We start from the raw sequence: 6,027 nt of genomic DNA, 5'->3' as shown, positions 1-6,027 counted from the left end.
GCGGATCTCCATCTGAGAAAAATTCGCCTGGCACTCGGAGTGTTGTTCCGTATAGGTATTATGCCGGTGACGCCTTCAGGTCTTCCTTGTAACAGGTTCTAAGCCCCAACAAGACTGTTGGCAGGACCTGAGTCCATTGTGGAATTTGGTGGCACATGATTGCCGCTTTCAGCGTGCGGTGCCATCTTTCTACCAACCCGTTTGCTGCGGGGTATGCCGTCGTGCGAATGCGTTTGCCGCCCACTAAACGCGAAAGAGCCGAAAAGAGCGCACTTTCAAATTGTGTGCCTTGATCAGTGGTGAGCAGTTTGGGGCATCCGTAGCGCGCAATCCAATGAGAATAGAATGTATTGGCAACCGTGTTTGCCGTGACGTCTTTAATGGGTACTGCTTCGGGCCATTTTGTGAAGCGATCGACCATTGTCATACAATACCTAAAGCCTTGAGATTCAGGCAAAGGTCCGACTAGATCCAAATGGACATGGTCGAATCTCTCATCTGGGCTAGGGAATGCGGCAGGTGTTGGATGTACATGGCGACCCACTTTAGAGCGCTGGCATGGAAGACACTCGCGAGCCCACTGTGTAATATCTTTATTCATAGCCGGCCACACATACCGCTGAGCTATGATTTTAACTGTGGCTCTGCCGCTGGGGTGTGCAAGATTGTGTAGTGCTTCGTAAATTTTTCGACGTAGCAGCGCCGGTACAAATGGTCTGATGTTGTTGGTCGAAACGTCACAGTGTACAGCTTGAGCATTAGGGCCGAAGGTTAAAGTTTGAAATCTTAACGACGTTTCGTTGCGCGCAAGTAGGTTTTGCAGCTCTTCGTCCGAGGCCTGTGCGCGTGATAACTCATCGTAGTCGATAACTGCTGGCAGATGCATGGTTTCAACCCGAGAAAAGGTGTCTGCAACGTTGTTGTCTGATCCGGAGATGTATTCCAAGTTGGTGGTGAATTGGCTTATGAATCCCAACTGTCTGATTTGGCGTGGGGATGACTTATCTGACTGCTGCCGGAACGCGAAAATTAGCGGCTTGTGATCCGTCCTCACCACGAATTCGCGACCCTCAACCCAGTGGCGAAAATTCTTGATGGCTTCGTACACTGCCGTCAACTCCCTGTCATACGTGCTGTAGTTAATTTGTGCGGGTGACAACTTTCTCGAGAAAAACCCAAGCGGCTGCCAAGCGTTACCGTTGCTTTGCTCTAAAACTGCGCCTAGCGCGGCACTGGATGCGTCGCACGTGATTCGGAGTTCAGCGGCTGGTGAAGGGTGTGCCAGGAGAGTTGCGGCTGCGAGCTGTTCCTTAATGGAGACAAACGCTTTCTCCGACTCCGCAGTCCAAGGTATTGGCCTACGATCATTTTTCTTAGAGTCTTTTAAGAACTCGTTCAGAGGCGCTTGCGTAGAAGCGGCATTCTTAATGTGTCGCCTATAAAAGTTTATTGCCCCGATAAATCTTCTCAGCTCTAAAATTGTTTTAGGCTTTGGAAAATCACGCAGTGCCTGGACTCTGTTCGGAAGCGGTGCTGACCCGAGAGCTGAAATGCGATAACCCAAAAAATCTACTTCGGCTGATCCCAAAACGCATTTTTCCGCATTAACGCAAAGGCCGTATTGGCTAAGCCGTTGAAACAATAAGCGGAGGTGTTGTACGTGCTGCTGTTCGTCGCTCGATGCTATGAGGAGGTCGTCGATATAAGCGTAAACAAAATCGAAGCCAGTGAGTGCTTCATTGATGAAGCGTTGGAACGATTGCGCCGCGTTACGGAGACCGAACGGCATGCTAACGAATTCGAATAACCCGAACGGGGTTATTACAGCAGTCTTCGGTATATCTTCCTCTGCCACCGGGATATGATGGAACGCACGTCGGAGGTCAATGGTGGAGAATACGCTTTTCCCTGCTAAAATCGTGGAATAGTCGTGGAGAAGCGATATTGGGTACCGGCCAGGAATGGTTTTCTCGTTGAGCCTGCGGTAATCTCCACATGGTCTCCAATCCCCATTCTTTTTCCTCGCCATGTGCAGAGGGCTGGCCCAAGGGCTGTTTGAAGGTCTGGCATGTCCTAACTCGACCATGAGTTGGAATTCTTTCTTGGCAACTTTGAGGAGCTCAGGGCATAATTGACGGACGCGTTGAACACTTGGCGGCCCAGTGGTTGGTATAAAATGCTTGACGGCATGCTTGGTTGCCGTGCGGTTGGAAGGATTGCCGAGAAGCTCCGGGAAATCCTTGAGGATAGCCGTAAATTTGTTAACCTCGGTGAGGGCTGTGACAGCTGTGACAGGAGCGGTGGCATACGAGCCTATGCTATGCGATCCTGAGTTAGGGTCTATTAAGCGACCGCATTTGAGGTCCACTATAAGACCAAATTCATGGATCAAATCTGCACCGATAATTGGGTAAGGCACGTTAGCTATGCGAAATACCCAACAGATCGGTCGCCGTAGCCCGATGTTGAGGACGAGCACTTTCTCGCCGTAAGTTTCTATTTTGCTTCCGTTTGCTGCTTGGAGTCGAAAGTGCGTTGGTGTTGTTTTGTCTTTACGAGAAGGTGGGGTAACCGAAATATCCGCGCCGGTGTCGACGAGGAATTTCGTCCCTATTGTGCGGTCGTATACGAATAATCGGCGGGGTATTGTCTTGCCACCAGTATCCGCCGTGTCTACTGGGGGCGATTTGTGTTTCCCTGGAAAGCGCAAGGTTGTGTGCACTTGTTGGCACGTGCACCAAATCTGCGGTGGTAGTAGCAATTTAATGGTGTGGCGCTAGCGTCAGTGCTGCGCGATACGTTCGCCGTGTTGTTAGGGTGCTTACGACTATTCTCGACCGACGCTGATTGGTTAAGTTTGAGTACTAGTTTCTCGACCTGCTTCGCTAAGTCGTCGAGTTGTTTTTGCATTCCGCTACTACTGTCAGACTTGTGAGCGATTGGCATTACGCAGTGGTTTTCGGAGTTGCGCTGAATCTCCATAAGATTGTTTGCTATTTGTGCAAGCCTAGCGTTGTCCAGCTCACCCGTGGCAGTGAGGGCCAACTGAATCTGCAGCGGAAGACGGTCGAGCCAGATAGTGCGGACGAATGCTGCGTCCAAATGGTTTCCTCCCAGCCGATTGATTTCTGCAAGGAGTTCAGAGGGGCGTCGTTCTCTCAGCTCCATACCAGATAACAGCATCTTAAAGCGGCGCTCCTGAGGAATTGCAAAGTGGTTGATAAGTGCCTCCTTTAATGTAGCATACTTATCTGTTTCGGGTGGATTTGAAATAATGCTTTCCACCGTGATGAGTGAGTCTTGGTCGAGGCGGGCGACCACTGCATAATATTTAGTTGTGTCCGCAGTAATCTTCCTGAGCTGAAACTGCGCCTCGATTGCGACAAACCACAGTTGAATTTGCTGGCTCCAAAAAGGTGGCAATTCTAGTCGCTCAAACCGGTCGATGTGCGTGGCTGGGGGTTGTTGGAGCTGGGAAGGGCTAAACGCTTCGAAAAACTCATCGTTGGAGGCTCCGCTGTGTGCGGCTTGGGCCATATCGTTGGTTTTTCCAGTATCGGTTTGCCCTGGCTCCATTTCCCGTGTATTACAAACTGTAGGGGTCACCAATTATGTGGGGGTAATAAAACTCCACATATAGATATAATAAAACTTAACTATCTTTATTAACTCACAAATTTAATGCTTAGCAAAAACTAAAGAACACTTTTGGTGCGTGCTGCAAGTAGAAGCTTCTAGAAGGTTCTCCCGCACGAAAAGTAAAACGATAAAACTCAAAGTACGAATATCAAATAAAGAAAACTGAAAACAGTGCTGCCAGATGCGATGCTTTAATGCTAAGTTCCCACACAAGGAAAACGTAAACAAGTTGCACAAGTGTGACGTCATGCAAACAACGATTCTGTCAAATTCGTTAAGAGAGGAATAGCGGTCCAAGATCGGCGCAACTTTGTATTCTCTCAATCGTGGACTATACATAAGTTGGAGCTAATTATTTTTTGTTTCTGAAAAGCAACCCTGCGTGCTTGGAAGGCGTGTGTACCAATAATTTCATCCCTAGCATATTCATCCCCGAGGAAGGCAGTCGCCAAATTCACCGAAGGTTGTTTACTGGTTATATTATGCGCGTTCCTTATCTCCCAGAAATAGTCAGAAAAAGTCCGAAGTAGTCAGATTTAGTCCAAAAAGCGTTCCTTAACTCGGAAATGACAGCTAAAATGAGAGAGCAACACCCAGTGAGAGAGAATCTCATCAGTCCGAAGTAGTCAGATTTAGTCAGAAGAATTTTTTTTGGCAAAATCCTGAAAAGTGTCAAACTCAACTAAATTTAAATTAACGGAAATTAAAGAATATGCAAAAAGTGAGAATAATCTAAAGAGTAAAAAAGTGAATTGAAATTGGAAGGAGGCAAAAAATAATTGATATAGTAAGTGTTTATTGTGCTTGTGCTTGTGTGAATGTGTTTTGTACATATATTTCCATTCTTATTTGACGTTAGCTTTGTTATTGCCATTCTTTGGACTAAAAATTTGGTTTTTTGCGTTCCTTTACTTTTCCTGTTAAAGTGTGTTTGCATTGTTCAACTTTGCGTTCAACATTTGCGTTCAACTCAGCGCAGGGTTGCACGGAAAAAAAGTTGAATGGCTAAAAATATCAAAATATGAAAAAATATCAAAATATTCGCCATAAAAAGGTGTTTGCATTATTCAACTTTGCATTCAACTTTTGGTTGAATGGCCTTTCAACTAATCGCTTTCAACAAAGTTGGTCCCCAGCCAACATTAAGGGCCGGTTAATCAATGTCTGGTTAACACTAATCTCCGTTTAAACATCATTATCGACGTGTTCGGCTCCATGCATATAACATGGAGTCGGTAACGTCGATAACGATGTTTTACCGGAGATAAGTGTTAACCAGACATTGAGTAACCGGCCCTTAGCTATTCAACTTTTTTTTCGTGCAACCCTGCGTTGAGCTGAACGCAATTGTTGAACGCAAAGTTGAATAATGCAAACACTGCTTTATTCTCTTTTAGTGAGCGCATTTTGCTTACGCTCTGGCATTTTGACATTTTTCAGATTTTAGTCCAAAAAGATAAGGAATGAACCTATTTTGTTGATTCAGAGTTGTATACAAAATTACTGTGGTATGATAGGGAGCAACAACCGTACTATGGCAGAGTGGCGCAAGTCATGAATGTGTAATAGTCCCCGAAACTAATTGCAAAAGTGTAAAAACATTGCAAATTGTTGTCTATTATTATAGATACTAGTACAGATAGTTCATAGTTCATTGTATAATAATTAATATTACACCGTACATGATAATGAACTGTTAAATGCTGAAAACGCTTGTAACTTGTAGATCACTCAAACTTGGGTGTGCTTAATGGACTGTCTGGTTGGATGCGCTGGCAGGCATTGGGGTCTGTATAGCTATACAAACCTTGTTTTTTTTAAATAAAGACTTAAATATATTCGGAAATTTAGAATTTGGCTTGATAAATTCACAAAATTTACGTTTTTCATAAAAATATAATCTTACAATGGACTTTTTTTATTTTAAACTTACATTTAAGAAAACTCCATGCAATGCTATAATTACGATTTGAGTTATCCAGTTTATAAAACACAAGCGTTAATTACGTACTTAACTATTGATATTATTCTTCATTAAGCAAGAATATCAGCATACATTAAAGATGAATATTATACTTCACCTACATTTTGTTCGTAAATAACACATAATTATGTATATTTTATCGTCGAAATGAACTTTTTCTGTTCCGTACGAACAAAACGAAAGCGCTGCACACAACCCAAAAGTACTCCTCGGGGACCAAGTGGTGAAAAACTGCGAAAAGGTTTATTACTGTATATACTGTGGTCTATACTCGTCTATAGTTTGCCCGTTTTCAACTAGCCAATTTTATTTTCAATTCAGAAGCCCCTAGAGTCGGTACAGGAAGTTTTCCGATATTTAAAATATCGAACCAAAATATTGTATCGATATAGTATCGCAACACC

Source organism: Rhagoletis pomonella, unplaced genomic scaffold (genome assembly GCF_013731165.1).
Source record: "Rhagoletis pomonella isolate Grant_MI unplaced genomic scaffold, Rhpom_1.0 Rhpom_scaffold_00002, whole genome shotgun sequence".
Taxonomy (NCBI): Eukaryota; Metazoa; Arthropoda; class Insecta; order Diptera; family Tephritidae; genus Rhagoletis; species Rhagoletis pomonella.
Note: the sequence above shows the minus strand (reverse complement) of the source record.